Raw genomic sequence first — 17,679 nt, forward strand, 5'->3', positions numbered from 1 at the left:
ATTTGAGATAGAAGGTGTACCCAACTGTCTCTTTTGGGTAACCTATGAAGATGCACTTTTCCGCTTTGGGTTCCAGCTTTTCAGGCTGAAGCTTTTTGACATAAGCATCACATCCCCAAACTTTAAGAAACGACAACCTTGGCCTTTTGCCATACCACAGTTCGTATGGTGTCGTCTCAACGGATTTTGATGGTGCCCTATTTAAAGTGAATGCATCTGTGTCTAATGCATAACCCCAAAACGATAACGGCAAATCGGTAAGAGACATCATAGATCGCACCATCTCTAATAAAGTACGATTACGACGTTCGGACACACCATTACGCTGTGGTGTTCCGGGCGATGTCAAGTGTGAAACAATTCCACATTGTCTTAAGTGATCACCAAACTCGAAACTCAGATATTCACCCCCACGATCAGACCGTAGGACCTTGATCTTCTTGTTACGATGATTTTCAACTTCACTCTGAAATTGCTTGAACTTTTCAAATGTTTCAGACTTGTGCTTCATTAAGTAGACATAACCATATCTACTCAAATCGTCAGTGAAGTTGAGAAAATAACGATATCCGCCGCGTGCCTCCACGCTCATCGGACCGCACACATCGGTATGTATGATTTCCAATAAGTCACTCGCACGCTCCATTGTTCCGGAGAACGGAGTTTTAGTCATCTTGCCCATGAGGCATGGTTCGCACGTGTCAAGTGAATCAAAGTCAAGTGACTCCAAAAGTCCATCGGTATGGAGTTTCTTCATGCGCTTTACACCAATATGACCTAAGCGGCAGTGCCACAAAAACATGGCGCTATCATTGTTAACTCTAACTCTTTTGGTCTCAGTGTTATGTATATGTGTATCACTATCAAGATTCAATATGAACAATCCTCTCACATTGGGTGCATGACCATAAAAGATGTTACTCATAGAAATAGAACAACCATTATTCTCTGACTTAAAAGAGTAACCGTCTCACAATAAACAAGATCCATATATAATGTTCATGCTCAACGCAGGCACTAAATAACAATTATTCAAGTTCATAACTAATCCCGATGGTAACTGAAGTGAAACTGTGCCGACGGCGATTGCATCAACCTTGGAACCATTTCCTACGCGCATCGTCACTTCATCTTTCGCTAGCCTTCGCCTATTCCGCAGTTCCTGTTTTGAGTTACAAATATAGGAACAGAACCGGTATCGAATACCCAGGCACTACTACGAGAGCCGGTTAAGTACACATCAATAACATGTATATCAAATATACCTGATTTTTCTTTGGCCGCCTTCTTATCAGCCAGATACTTGGGGCAGTTGCACTTCCAGTGACCCATACCCTTGCAATAGTAGCACTCTGTTTCAGGCTTAGGTCCAGCTTTGGGTTTCTTCGTCGGATTGGCAACAGGCTTGCCACTCTTCTTTGAATTGCCCTTCTTTCCTTTGTCGTTTCTCTTGAAACTAGTGGTCTTATTCACCATCAACACTTGATGCTCTTTACGGAGTTCAGACTCTGCGACTTTCAGCATCGCAAACAACTCGCCGGGTGACTTGTTCATCCCTTGCATGTTGTAGTTCAACACAAAGCCCTTATAGCTTGGCGGAAGTGACTGAAGAATTCTGTCAGTGATAGCCTCTTGCGGGAGTTCAATCCCCAGCTCAGCTAGACGGTTTGAGTACCCAGACATTTTGAGCACATGTTCACTGACAGACGAATTCTCCTCCATCTTGCAAGCATAGAATTTATCGGAGGTCTCATACCTCTCGATCCGGGCGTTCTTCTGAAAGATTAACTTCAACTCCTGGAACATCTCATATGCTCCATGACGCTCAAAGCGACGTTGAAGTCCCGGTTCTAAGCCATACAAGACTGCACATTGAACTACTGAGTAGTCCTCCTTACGTGTTAACCAAGCGTTCTTAGCATCCTGGTCAGCCGTAGCGGGTGGTTCATCTCCTAGCGCAGCATTAAGGACATAATCCTTCTTCCCAGCTTGTAGGATCAACTTAAGATTACGAGCCCAGTCTACAAAGTTGCTTCCATTATCTTTCAACTTAGCTTTCTCTAGGAACGTATTAAAATTCAGGGTGACTGTCGCGTGAGCCATGATCTACAACACAAATATATTCAAAGTGGACTTAGACTATGTTCAAGATAATTAGAGTTTAACTTAATCACATTACTTGCTAAACTCCCACTCAAAAAGTACATCTCTCTGGTCATTTGAGTGGTTCATGACCCACTTACACTAGCTCAAGTCCGATCATCACGTGAGTTGAGTATAGTTTCAGTGGTAAGCATCCCTATGCTAATCATATCAACTATATGATTCATGATCGACCTTTCGGTCTCATGTGTTCCGAGGCCATGTCTGCACATGCTAGGCTTGTCAAGCTTAACCCGAGTGTTCTGCGTGTGCAACTGTTTTGCACCCGTTGTATTTGAACGTTGAGTCTATCACACCCGATCATCACGTGGTGTCTCGAAACGACGAACTGTAGCAACGGTGCACAGTCGGGGAGAACACAATTTCGTCTTGAAATTTTAGTGAGAGATCACCTCATAATGCTACCGTCGTTCTAAGCAAAATAAGGTGCATAAAAGGATTAACATCACATGCAATTCATAAGTGACATGATATGGCCATCATCACGTGCTCCTTGATCTCCATCACCAAAGCACCGGCACGATCTTCTTGTCACCGGCGCCACACCATGATCTCCATCAACGTGTCGCCACCGGAGTTGTCGTGCTACTCATGCTATTACTACTAAAGCTACATCCTAGCAAAATAGTAAACGCATCTGCAAGCACAAACGTTAGTTTAAAGACAACCATATGGCTCCTGCCGGTTGCCGTACCATCTACGTGCAAGTCGATATTATCTATTACAACATGATCATCTCATACATCCAATATATCACATCACATCGCTGGCCATATCACATCACAAGCATACCCTGCAAAAACAAGTTAGACGTCCTCTAATTTTGTTGTTGCATGTTTTATGTGGTGACCATGGGTATCTAGTAGGATCGCATCTTACTTACGCAAACACCACAACGGAGATATATGAATTGCTATTTAACCTTATACAAGGACCTCCTCGGTCAAATCCGATTCAATTAAAGTTGGAGAAACCGACACTTGCCAGTCATCTTTGAGCAAGGGGGTTACTCGTAGCGATGAAACCAGTCTCTCGTAAGCGTACGAGTAATGTCGGTCCAAGCCGCTTCAATCCAACAATACCGCGGAATCAAGAAAAGACTAAGGAGGGCAGCAAAACGCACATCACCACCCACAAAAACTTTTGTGTTCTACTCGAGAAGACATCTACGCATGAACCTAGCTCATGATGCCACAGTTGAGGAACGTTGCATGGGAAACAAAAATTTTCCTACGCGCATGAAGACCTATCATGGTGATGTTCATCTACGAGAGGGGATTTCCGATCTACGTACCCTTGTAGATCGCACAGCAGAAGCATTAGTGAACGCGGTTGATGTAGTGGAACGTCCTCACGTCCCTCGATCCGCCCCGCGAACCGTCCCACGAACCGTCTCGCGATCCGTCCCACGATCTAGTGCTGAACGGACGGCACCTCCGCGTTCAGCACACGTACAGCTCGACGATGATCTCGGCCTTCTTGACCCAGCAAGAGAGACTGAGAGGTAGATGAGTTCTCCGGCAGCGTGATGGCGCTTTGGAGGTTGGTGGTGATCTGATCTCGGCAGGGCTCCGCCCGAGCTTCGCAGAAACGCGATCTAGAGGTAAAACCGTGGAGGTATGTGGTCGGGCTGCCTTTGAAAAGTTGTCTCAAATCAGCCCTAATTGCTCCATATATATAGGAGGAGAGAGGGGAGGCTTGCCTTGAGACTCTAGGAGCCCCAAGGGCTGCGCACCAAGGGGAGGAGGAGTCCTCCTCCAATCCTAGTCCAACTAGGATTGGAAAGTGGAGTCCTTCTCTCCTTTCCCACCTCTTTTTTTTCTCTTTGATTTTCTATCCTTGGCGCATAGGGCTCTCTTGGGCTGTCCCACCAGCCCACCAAGGGCTGGTGCACCACCCCCAAGGTCTATGGGCTTCCCCGGGGTGGGTTCCCCCTCCCCCCACTGAACACCCGGAACCCATTCGTCATTCCCGGTACATTCCCGGTAACTCCGAAAACCTTCCGGTAATCAAATGAGGTCATCCTATATATCAATCTTCGTTTCCGGACCATTCCGGAAACCCTTGTGACGTCCGCGATCTCATTCGGGACTCCGAACAACATTTGGTAACCAACCATATAACTCAAATACGCATAAAACAACGTCGAACCTTAAGTGTGCAGACCCTGCAGGTTCGAGAACTATGTAGACATGACCCGAGTGACTCCTCGGTCAATATCCAATAGCAAGACCTGGATGCCCACATTGGATCCCACGTATTCTACGAAGATCTTATCGTTTGAACCTCAGTGCCAAGGATTCATATAATCCCGTATGTCATTCCCTTTGTCCTTCGGTATGTTACTTGCCCGAGATTCGATCGTTAGTATCCGCATACCTATTTGAATCTCGTTTACCTGCAAGTCTCTTTACTCGTTCCGTAATACAAGATCGCGCAACTTACACTAAGTCACATTGCTTGCAAGGCTTGTGTGTGATGTTGTATTACCGAGTGGGCCCCAAGATACCTCTCCGTCACACGGAGTGACAAATCCCAGTCTCGATCCATACTAACTCAACGAACACCTTCGGAGATACCTGTAGAGCATCTTTATAGTCACCCAGTTACGTTGCGACGTTTGATACACACAAAGCATTCCTCCGGTGTCAGTGAGTTATATGATCTCATGGTCATAGGAACAAATACTTGACACGCAGAAAACAGTAGCGACAAAATGACACGATCAACATGCTATGTCTATTAGTTTGGGTTTAGTCCATCACGTGATTCTTCTAATGACGTGATCTAGTTATCAAGCAACCACACCTTGTATATTATCAGAAGACCCTGACTATCTTTGATCAACTGGCTAGCCAACTAGAGGCTTGCTAGGGACAGTGTTTTGTCTATGTATCCACACATGTATATAAGTCTTCATTCAATACAATTATAGCATGGATAATAAACGATTATCTTGATACAGGAATTATAATAATAACTATATTTATTATTGCCAATAGGGCATAATTCCAACAGACCTAAAGTCTACAAATTGTTCTGTCTCTGCTATCGGCGAAGGAGACACCGAGTATTATGGAAGAGTTGAAGCAATTTATGAACTTCTATTCTATGGCGAAAACCCACCGACCGTCGTAGTCTTCAAATGTTATTGGTTTGAACCGAGGGAGACTAGAAGGACTCATGAACATATAGGACTAGTCGAAATCAACCAAAACACCCACTTAGATGTTCCCGATGTCTATATTACTGCTCAACAGGCGACACAAGTTTTCTATCTACCGTGGGCCTGCCAAACTGATCCAAATCTCAAAAGTTGGGATGTCGTTTATGAAGTGCCACCACATTTGAGACCACCTACCCTCAATGAAGAGGATTACGAACCTCACATTAACCCAGACACATATGAAGGAGAATTCTTCCAAGAAACACGTATGTCCAAGAAACGTTTCAAGAACCGCTCTACTTCACCCCAGAACATTGAAGTAGACAGCGACAGTGAATTCGTCTTAACCCCTGAGCCCGAACAGGAAGAGCTGGAAGAAGAAGAGGTTACTGCTGCGGATGACCTGTCACTTCTTGACCGATTACATAATGGTGGCCTTCCACATGTTCTTCGTGATAGTGATGATGATGATGCATTTATTGATGATAGTGATGATCATGATGCATTTATTGACCCCGAAGTATATATAGACGAGCACGATTGTTATTAGTTCATGTCAGGTATTCAACTATTATACTATATATAAATTTTGAGTTCATGTTAGGTATTCAATTTTTATTAGTCATGTTGGTATTTATGACGATGATACACTTAAATTATATACATTTTGTTAGTCCTGTTGGTATTTATGTTGTACTAATTTCATTTACTCTTTGTCATGACAGGTGTTGGAAGATAGTGGGAAAGGGTCGAAAGCACTCCGCGGCTCCTTCTTCGTCGGCGGGTGATGGGATGGGTACTTCCATTCCTGCCTCGCCTCTTCAGAGAGTGTTGCTCCCTACTATGCAAGGAGCGCTCCCCGTGAAAGGAGGTCGACCCCCCGCGAAGCCGAGAGGCACTAAAGGTACACGTTGTATTCATGTTGGTATTTATGTTGTACTCATGTTGTATGCATATTGGTATTTATATACATTTTATTACTCATGTTGGTATTTATGTTGTACTAAAGGTACACGTGGGCGCGGGAGAGGTAGGGCGGTGGCTGCCACGCCTTCTGAGGTGGTGGCTACATGGTCTCCGCCACCACCCCAAGCTGATTCACCTGAGCACAGGACTTCTAGGGTGGATTCGTCTGAGGTGGAGGATACACGGTCTTCGGTTCATGAGCCTCGGGTCGACGAGCCTCAAGTCGACGAGCCTTCGACCCACGAGACTCGTGTCCCAGAGGCTTCCTTCCAGGCGACTCCGGAGCAAAGCAGGGATGAGGGTACGTCCCAAGAGACCCAGTGGGATACCTGGGCTGAGCTAAGTGGCCATGCTGGTAGCGATGAGGAGCTGGGTGAGGGGGCTACCGTCTACCATCGTGGTAGTTCGGGGCTCCCGCTCATGCCAACGACCCCCGAGCAGAGGTGGTCGATTAGGCCAAATGGGGACAAGTAAGTTAATTTACTCTTATTTAACCTTTTGCCTTCGCGTTTTCTCAAATATCTAATTATTTGGTTTTAATTTGTCATACTGTAGGGGTTGGATTGTTGCCAAGGGTGTCCGCAAGCCCAACAGCGTCCTTGGTGTTCTTTGCCGTAAAAACTTCCCAGGGTTGGTTACGTTGCCCGGTCGGGAGCAAGAGGTAGGAATGACCTGGGAGCACTACTTGGGTGCCCCGGCCCCGCCGGAGGTGGAGATCGACGGCGTTTTGTGCGACACGAGGGCGGACATGGTGATCCGAAAGTTCTGGGTAATTTCTCCTTCACACAATTGTAAATCAACCATAGCTATTTATTGTACTAATCGGTGTTGTCTCGTTTGCAGACCTACTACAGGTGTGAGGAGGGATACGAGGAGGACGCGGCAAAGGTTATCGAAACCGAATGTCGCCGCCTACTTCAAAACTTTCGGCACGAGGCTCGGGTGCAGGCTGTTCGGGACTACTATGCCACGCGGCGTATTAGGCTTGACAAGGCGAAGTGCCGTGATGCTAAGATGGAGAAGGAGCATTACATGAAGGTAATTACATATTATTAAGGCTTTGTAGTTAGTTTCCTTGATTTGGTTCTTACGCGCTCAAATTTCTCTTTATTAACTTAGGTGCCCCCGAGATGGTGTGTGGATAAGATGGATTGTTGGGAGGCCTTGGTGGATCAGTGGTGCTCCGAAACGTGGGAGGCCAACCACAACAACGCCAAGGAGAGGCGTGGCAAAATGGTTGGCGTGCCACACCATCAAGGGAGCGTCAACTTAATCCAATTTGGCGAGAACTGGGTATGTGGTTTGCTTCATGCCTCATGCAATTCATTCTTAATGCTATCTTGAGCCCTTTACTAATACAATTTTCCTCTCTCTCTCTTTTAGGCGCATCACAATAAGACAGAGGCGCCACAGATGTACGACCTGTATGTGATGGCCCATACTGCCTCGTACAAGAAGGTCAAGGCATTCTCTGAGTCTGACCTCGAGCATCCAGAAAACTTCACCAACATCTCCTCCCACCACAAGCTCGTGAAATACAGAGATCACGGGAAGGCGAGGAAAGGGGAGGACTTTAACCCGAGCGAGGGGCCTATTGATCCAGAGCTGGTGATGATAGCTGGCAACGGGAGGCCCCATGGCTCGATCGCCATTGGAGACGGCCTTATACGTTGTCCTAGCACTGTCCGGCAGATAAAGGCACGCCAACCGAGCTCTTGTCCGGAGATAACACGTCGTCCACGGCCAGTCGAGCTCGCCATCGAGGTTAGTTTAATGGACTCAACTATCTTTCTACATTATGTTGTGCGTTGGAACCAATATGATTACATTGCTAACAATGAGTTGTGTTGCAGGCTGCTATTCAGAAAGAGAGAGAGGCAATGCAGGCGGCTATGGCGGAGAAGGATAAGGAAATTAGGGAGCTGGAGGAGAGCACGACTGCATTGGTGGAGGCGGAGAGGGCACGAAATGATGTGTCTAACAAGGCCATATACGAGCTCTTCGTGGTAAGTTTCTTCTTCATGTTATTTCAAATCTTGCATTTGAATGTCCGTTTCATTAATAAATAAAAGTTTGACTTGTCGAAACCAAATGTACAGTCTATGTGCGAGAAGAACGGCCAAGTCCCTCCGCCAATGCCAGTCATTAACGTGGCGGGGACGGTGAGTTTCATTTCAGCGCAGTGATCTTAAGAGTGTCCTCATGCTAACTACACATTGCAAACGATGTTTGGTGCAGAATATCTCCCGAAACGCATCGCACGACCCCTCTACAGTCGAGCCTTCTCCAGGGCAGCATTCTCGAGGTGAAACAAGCCAGAGCCACCGTGCTTCACCGCTGTGATGACGATAATGGTATGTTATTTCTAGTGTTTTAATAAAAAATAGCTAGACTTCCATCTAAATAACATAATTAGCTTAGTTAGCTCCAAGAAAGGCTAAATTGGCTAATTATCCTACGAAATGACATAATTAGCTTAGTTAGCTCCAAAATGACAAATTTAATAAAAAATGACCTACAGTTAGCTAAGTTCTCTCCTAAATGACATAATAAGGCTTACGTAGCTGCAAGATGACCTATTCCCCCTAACTTAGGTATTAAATGGCCTATAATTAGCCTAGTTATATCCAAAATGGCTTAATAAGCATAGTTTGCTCCGGAATGACCTATTTTACCAAAGTTAGCTCCGAAACGACCTATAGTTAGCTAGGGTTCCACCTAGATGACATAATTAGCTTAGTTAGCTCCTAAATGGTCTATTTAGTAAAACATGACCAATACTTATCTAATTATCCTCAAAATGACATAATTAGCTCCAAAAAGGCATTCTTAGCCAATTTAGCCCGAAGAAGGGGACAAGAGGAGAAGAAAGAGGAAAAATGAAAGGAAGGAAGAAGAAGAAGAAGAGAAGAAGAAGAAGGAGAAGGAGGAGGATAAGGACAAGGAGAAGAAGGAGGAGAAGAAGGAGAAGGAGCTCCTCCTTCTCCTTCTTCTTCCTCCTTCTTCCTCTTTCTCCTTCTCCTTCTTCTTTTCTTCTTCTTCTCCTCTTCCTTCTCCTTCTCCTCCTCCTCCTTCTTTTACTTCTTCTCTTTCTCTTCTTCTACGTAGCTTAGACTCATCCAAGAAAGGCTAAATTGGCTAATTATCCTACGAAATGACATAATTAGCTTAGTTAGCTCCAAAATGACCTATTTAATAATAAATGACCTACAGTTACCTAAGTTCAATCCTAAATGACATAATAAGGCTTACATAGCTGCAAGATGACCTATCCCCCCTAACTTAGGTATTAAATGGCCTATAATTAGCCTAGCTAGATCCAAAATGGCTTAATAAGCATAGTTTGCTCCGGAATGACCTATTTTACCCAAGTTAGCTCTGAAACGACCTATAGTTAGCTAGGGTTCCACCTAGATGACATAATTAGATTAGTTAGCTCCTAAATGGTCTATTTAATAAAACATGACCTATACTTAGCTAATTATCCTCGAAATGACATAATTAGGTCCAAAAAGGCATTCTTAGCCAATTTAGCCTGAAGAAGGGGACAAGAGGAGAAGAAAGAGGAAAAAAGAAAGGAAGGAAGAAGAAGAAGAAGAAGAGAAGAAGAAGAAGGAGAAGGACGAGGATAAGGAGAAGGAGAAGAAGGAGGAGAAGAAGGAGAAGGAGCTCCTCCTTCTCCTTATTCTTCCTCCTTCTTCCTCCTTCTCCTTCTCCTTCTTCTTTTCTTCTTCTTCTCCTCTTCCTTCTCCTTCTCCTCCTCCTCCTCCTCCTCCTCCTTATTTTACTTCTTCTTCTCTTTCTCTTCTTCTACGTAGCTTAGACTCATCCAAGAAAGGCTAAATTGGCTAATTATCCTACGAAATGACATAATTAGCTTAGTTAGTTCCAAAATGACCTATTTAATAAAAAATGACCTACAGTTAGCTAAGTTCTCTCCTAAATGACATAATAAGGCTTACGTAGCTGCAAGATGACCTATTCCCCCTAACTTAGGTATTAAATGGCCTATAATTAGCCTAGCTATATCGAAAATGGCTTAATAAGCATAGTTTGCTCCGGAATGACCTATTTTACCCAAGTTAGCTCCGAAACGACCTATAGTTAGCTAGGGTTCCACCTAGATGACATAATTAGCGTAGTTAGCTCCTAAATGGTCTATTTAGTAAAACATGACCTATACTTAGCTAATTATCCTCAAAATGACATAATTAGCTCCAAAAAGGCATTCTTAGCCAATTTAGCCCGAAGAAGGGGACAAGAGGAGAAGAAAGCGGAAAAATGAAAGGAAGGAAGAAGAAGAAGAAGAGAAGAAGAAGAAGGAGAAGGAGGAGGAGAAGGAGAAGGAGAAGAAGGAGGAGAATAAGGAGAAGGAGCTCCTCCTTCTCCTTCTTCTTCCTCCTTCTTCCTCTTTCTCCTTCTCCTTCTTCTTTTCTTCTTCTTCTCCTCTTCCTTCTCCTTCTCCTCCTCCTCCTTCTTTTACTTCTTCTTCTCTTTCTCTTCTTCTACGTAGCTTAGACTCATCCAAGAAAGGCTAAATTGGCTAATTATCCTACGAAATGACATAATTAGCTTAGTTAGCTCCAAAATGACCTATTTAATAAAAAATGACCTACAGTTAGCTAAGTTCTCTCCTAAATGACATAATAAGGCTTACATAGCTGCAAGATGACCTATTCCCCCTAACTTAGGTATTAAATGGCCTATAATTAGCCTAGCTAGATCCAAAATGGCTTAATAAGCATAGTTTGCTCCGGAATGACCTATTTTACCCAAGTTAGCTCCGAAACGACCTATAGTTAGCTAGGGTTCCACCTAGATGACATAATTAGGTTAGTTAGCTCCTAAATGGTCTATTTAATAAAACATGACCTATACTTAGCTAATTATCCTCGAAATGACATAATTAGGTCCAAAAAGGCATTCTTAGCCAATTTAGCCCGAAGAAGGGGACAAGAGGAGAAGAAAGAGGACAAATGAAAGGAAGGAAGAAGAAGAAGAAGAGAAGAAGAAGAAGGAGAAGGAGGAGGATAAGGAGAAGGAGAAGAAGGAGGAGAAGAAGCAGAAGGAGCTCCTCCTTCTCCTTATTCTTCCTCCTTCTTCCTCCTTCTCCTTCTCCTTCTTCTTTTCTTCTTCTTCTCCTCTTCCTTCTCCTTCTCCTCCTCCTCCTCCTTATTTTACTTCTTCTTCTCTTTCTCATCTTCTACGTAGCTTAGACTCATCCAAGAAAGGCTAAATTGGCTAATTATCCTACGAAATGACATAATTAGCTTAGTTAGCTCCAAAATGACCTATTTAATAAAAAATGACCTACAGTTAGCTAAGTTCTCTCCTAAATGACATAATAAGGCTTACGTAGCTGCAAGATGACCTATTCCCCCTAACTTAGGTATTAACTGGCCTATAATTAGCCTAGCTATATCCAAAATGGCTTAATAAGCATAGTTTTCTCTGGAATGACCTATTTTACCCAAGTTAGCTCCGAAATGACCTATAGTTAGCTAGGGTTCCACCTAGATGACATAATTAGCTTAGTTAGCTCCTAAATGGTCTATTTAGTAAAACATGACCTATACTTAGCTAATTATCCTCTAGTTGACTAGCTCGTTGATCAAAGATGGTCAATGTTTCCTGACCATAGGCAAGTGTTGTCACTTGATAACGGGATCACATCATTAGGAGAATCATGTGATGGACTAGACCCAAACTAATAGACGTAGTATGTTGATCGTGTCATTTTGTTGCTACTGTTTTCTGCGTGTCAAGTATTTGTTCCTATGACCATGAGATCATATAACTCACTGACACCGGAGGAATGCTTTGTGTGTATCAAACGTCGCAACGTAACTGGGTGACTATAAAGATGCTGTACAGGTATCTCCGAAGGTGTTCGTTGAGTTAGTATGGATCAAGACTGGGATTTGTCACTCCGTATGACGGAGAGGTATCTCGGGGCCCACTCGGTAATACAACATCACACACAAGCCTTGCAAGCAATGTGACTTAGTGTAAGTTGCGGGATCTTGTATTACGGAACGAGTAAAGAGACTTGCCGGTAAACAAGATTGAAATAGGTATGCGGATACTGACGATCGAATCTCAGACAAGTAACATACCGAAGGACAAAGGGAATGACATACGGGATTATATGAATCCTTGGCACTGAGGTTCAAACGATAATATCTTCATAGAATATGTAGGATCCAATATGGGCATTCAGGTCCCGCTATTGGATATTGACCGAGGAGTCTCTCGGGTCATGTCTACATAGTTCTCGAACCCGCAGGGTCTGCACACTTAAGGTTCGACGTTGTTTTATGCGTATTTGAGTTATATGGTTGGTTACCGAATGTTGTTCGGAGTCCCGGATGAGATCAGGACGTTACGAGGGTTTCCGGAATGGTCCGGAAACAAAGATTGATATATAGGATGACCTCATTTGGTTACCGGAAGGTTTTCGTGCATTACCGGAAAAGTTTCGAGCTCATCGGTAGTGTACTGCGAGTGCCGGGAGGGGTGCCAGGGACCATCAGGAGGGGTGTCACGCCCCAAGGGGTCTCATGGGCTATGGTAAGAGATAAACCAGCCCCTAGTGGGCTGGAATAAGTTCCCACTAAGGCCCATAAGGTTTGAGAAGGAAAAAACACAAGGTGGAAAGAGTTTCCAAGTGGGAAGGTGGAATCCTACTCCAAGTAGGATTGGAGTAGGACTCCTCCACCTCCAATTTCGGCCAAACCTTTAGGTTTTGAGGCTGCCTCCTCCTCTCCCTCCCTCCTATATATAGTGGGGTTTTAGGGCTGATTTGAGACAACTTTTGCCACGGCATCCCGACCACATACCTCCACGGTTTTTTCCTCTAGATCGCGTTTCTGCGGAGCTCGGGCGGAGCCCTGCTGAGATTAGATCACCACCAACCTCCGGAGCGCCGTCACGCTGCCGGAGAACTCATCTACCTCTCCATCTCTCTTGCTGGATCAAGAAGGCCGAGATCATCGTCGAGCTGTACGTGTGCTGAACGCGGAGGTGCCGTCCGTTCGGCACTAGATCGGAGCGGATCGTGGGACGGATCGCGAGACGGTTCGTGGGACGGTTCGCGGGGCGGATCGAGGGACGTGAGGACGTTCCACTACATCAACCATGTTTCTTAACGCTTCTGTTGTGCGATCTACAAGGGTATGTAGATCGGAAATCCCCTCTCGTAGATGGACATCACCATGATAGGTCTTCGTGCGCGTAGGAAATTTTTTGTTTCCCATGCGACGTTCTCCAACAGTGGCATCATGAGCTAGGTTCATGCGTAGATGTCTTCTCGAGTAGAACACAAAAGTTTTTGTGGGCGGTAATGTGCGTTTTGCTGCCCTCCTTAGTCTTTTCTTGATTCCGCGGTATTGTTGGATCGAACCGTCTCGGACCGACATTACTCGTACGCTTACGAGAGACTGGTTTCATCGCTACGAGTAACTCCGTTCCTCAAAGATGACTGGCGAGTGTCGGTTTCTCCAACTTTAGTTGGATCAGATTTGACCGAGGAGGTCCTTGGATGAGGTTAAATAGCAATTCATATATCTCCGTTGTGGTGTTTACGTAAGTAAGATGCGATCCTACTAGATACCCATGGTCACCACGTAAAACATGCAACAACAATTAGAGGACGTCTAACTTGTTTTTACAGGGTATGCTTGTGATGTGATATAGCCAACGATGTGATGTGATATATTGGATATATGAGATGATCATGTTTTAATAGTTAATATCGACTTGCACGTCGATGGTACGACAACCGGCAGGGGCCATAGGGTTGTCTTCAAACTAACGTTTGTGCTTGCAGATGCGTTTACTATATTGCTAGGACGTAGCTTTAGTAGTAATAGCATGAGTAGCACGACAACCCCAATGGCGACACGTTGAAGGAGATCATGATGATGGAGATCATGGTGTGACGCCGGTGACATGAAGATCGTGCCGATGCTTTGGTGATGGAGATCAAGAAGCACATGATGATGGCCATATCATGTCACTTATGAATTGCATGTGATGTTAATCCTTTATGCACCTTATCTTGCTTAGAACGACGGTAGCATTATGAGGTGATCTCTCACTAAAATTTCAAGACGAAATTGTGTTCTCCCCGACTGTGAACCGTTGCGACAGTTCTTCGTTTCGAGACACCACGTGATGATCGGGTGTGATAGACTCAACGTTCACATACAACGGGTGCAAAACAGTTGCACACGCGGAACACTCGGGTTAAGCTTGACGAGCCTAGCATGTGCACACATGGCCTCGGAACACATGAGACCGAAAGGTCGAGCATGAATCGTATAGTTGATATGATTAGCATAGAGATGCTTACCACTGAAACTATTCTCGACTCACGTGATGATCGGACTTGAGATAGTGGATTTGGATCATGTACCACTCAAATGACTCGAGAGATGTACTTTATGAGTGGGAGTTCTTAAGTAATATGATTAATTGAACTAATTGTCATGAACATAGTCTAATGGTCTTTGCGAATTACGATGTAGCTTGTGCTATAGCTCTAGTATTTTTTATATGTTCCTAGAGAAAATTTAGTTGAAAGTTGATAGTAGCAAACTTTGCAGACTGAGTCTGTAAAACCGAGGATTGTCCTCGTTGCTGCGCAAAAGGCTTATGTCCTTAATGCACCACTCGGTGTGCTGCACCTCGAGCATCGTCTGTAGATGTTGTGAACATCCGCATACACGTTTCTCATGACTACACGATAGTTCAGTACAAAATACTTAATGGCTTAGAAGCAAGGCGTCGAAGACGTTTTGAAATGTCACGGAACATGAGAGATGTTCTAAAGAGATGAAATTGTGATTTCATGCTTGTGCCCTTGTTAAGAGGTATGAGACCTCCGACAAGATTATTTGTCCATGAAGTAAAGGAGAAAAGCTCAATCGTTGAGCATGTGCTCAGATTATCTGAGTACGACAATCGCTTGAATCAAGGGGGAGTTGATCTTGCAGATAAGATAGTGATGGTTCTCCAAAGTCACTGCCACCAAGCTGTGAGAGTTTCGTGATGAACTATAACATATCAAGGATAGATACAATGATCCTTGAGCGATTCGCGATGTTTGACACTGCGAGAGTAGAAATCAAGAAGGAGCATCAATAGTTGATGGTTAGTAAAACCACTATGTTTCGAGAAAGGCACGGGCTAGAAGGGATACTTCGTGAAACGGCAAAGCAGTTGCTGCATTAATGAAGAGACCCCAGATTAAACCCAAGCCCGGGACTAAGTGCTTCTGTTATGAGGGGAACGGTCACTGAGGTGGAGCAACTCTAGATACTTGGTAGATAAGAAGGTTGGCAAAAGTCGAAAGAAGTATATTTGATATACATGATGTTGATGTGTACTTTACTAGTACTCCTAGTAACACGAGGGTATTGGATACCGGTTCATTTGCTAAGTGATTAGTAACACGAAATGAAAGCTACAGCATAAAGGGAGACTAGCTAAAGGCGAGGTGACGATACATGTTGGAAGTGTTTCCAAGGTTGATATGATCAAACGTCGCACGCTCCCTCTACCATCGGGATTGGTGTTAAACCGAAATAATTGTTATTTGGTGCTTGCGTTAAGCATGGACATGATTGGATCGTGTTTATTGCAATGCGATTATTCATTTAAAGAGAATAATGGTTACTCTATTTTGCTTGAATAATCACCTTCAATGGTTTATTGAATCTCGATCGTAGTGTTACACATGTTCATGATATTGGTGCCAAAAGGATACGAGGTAATGATGATAGTACCACTTACTTGTGGCACTGCCGCTTGAGTCATGTTTGTATAAATTGCATGAAGAGGCTCCATGCTGATGGATCTTTATACTCACTTGATTTTGAATCACTAGTGACATGCAAATCATACCACATGAGCAAGGCCTTGTTTTCATTGAGATGAAACAAGATAGTAACTTGTTGGAAGTGATACATTTTGATGTATGCAGTCCAATGGGTGCAGAGGCACGTAGTGGATATCATTATGTTCTTACTTCAATGACGATTTGAGTAGATACAAGAGTATTTACTTAATGAATCACAAGTCTGAAATATTGAAAAGTTCAATTGTGTTTCGGAGTGAAGTTCGTCGTAACAAAAGGATAAATTGTCTACGAGATGATCATAGAAATGAATATCTAAGTTACGAGCTTTGGTACGCAGTTAAGACAATGTGGAAATTGTTTCGCAGTTCATGCCACCTGGAACATCATAGTGTGATGATGTGTCTGAACGTCATAGCCACGCACTATTTGGTATGGTGCATGCTATGATGTCTCTTATCAAATTACCACTATCGTTTATGGGTTATGCATTAGAGACAACCGCATTCACTTTAAATAGGGCACCGCGTATTTCCGTTGAGATGACACAATATAGACTGAGGTTTAGAGAAATCTAAACTGTCGTTTCTTGAAATTTTGGGGCTTCGACACTTGTGTGAAAAAGTTTCAGTCGAATAAGCTCAAACCCAAAGCGGATAAATGCATCTTCATAGGATATCCAAAACAGTTGGGTACATCTCCTATCTCAGATCCGAAAGCAAAGTGTTTGTTTCTAGAAACGAATCCTTTCCCGAGGAAAGGTTTCTCTCGAAAGAATTGAGTGGGAGGGTGGTAGAACTTGATGAGGTTATTGAACCATCACTTCAACCAGTGTGTAGCAGGGCGCAGGAAGTTGTTCCTGTGGCGCCTACACCAATTGAAGTGAAAGCTGATGATGGTGATCATCGAGCATCGGATCAAGTTACTACAAGCCTCGTAGGTTGACAAGGTCGCGTACTACTGCAGAGTGGTACGGTAACCCTGTCTTGGAGGTCATGTTGTTGAGAAACAGTGAACCTACGAGTTATGGAGAAAGCAATGGTGGGCCCGGATTCCGACAAATGGCTGGAGGCCATGAAATCCGAGAGAGGATCCATGTATGAAAACAAAGTGTAGACTTTGTAAGAACTACTTCATGGTCATAGGATTATTGAGTAAAGATGGATCTTTAAAGGAAGACAGCCGATGATGGTGAATCGTCACTATTAAGAAAAGCTCAACTTGTCGCAAAGATGTTTCCGACATGATCAAACAGTTGACTATGGTGAAACTTTCTCACTCGTAGCGATGCTAAAAGTCTGTTAGAATTATGTCAGTAGTTGTTGCATTGTTTTTGAAATATTGCACATAGGATGTCAAAACATTGTTTCCTTGACTGTTTCCTTGAGCAAACATTGTATGTGATACAACCAGAAGGTTTTGTCGATCCTAAAGATACTAACAAGTATGCAAGCTCGAGCGATCCTTCAATGGACTGGTGCAAGCATCTCGGAGTTGGAATATACACTTTGATGAGATGATCAAA

The sequence above is a fragment of the Hordeum vulgare genome, chromosome 2H, assembly GCF_904849725.1.
Source record: "Hordeum vulgare subsp. vulgare chromosome 2H, MorexV3_pseudomolecules_assembly, whole genome shotgun sequence".
Taxonomy (NCBI): Eukaryota; Viridiplantae; Streptophyta; class Magnoliopsida; order Poales; family Poaceae; genus Hordeum; species Hordeum vulgare.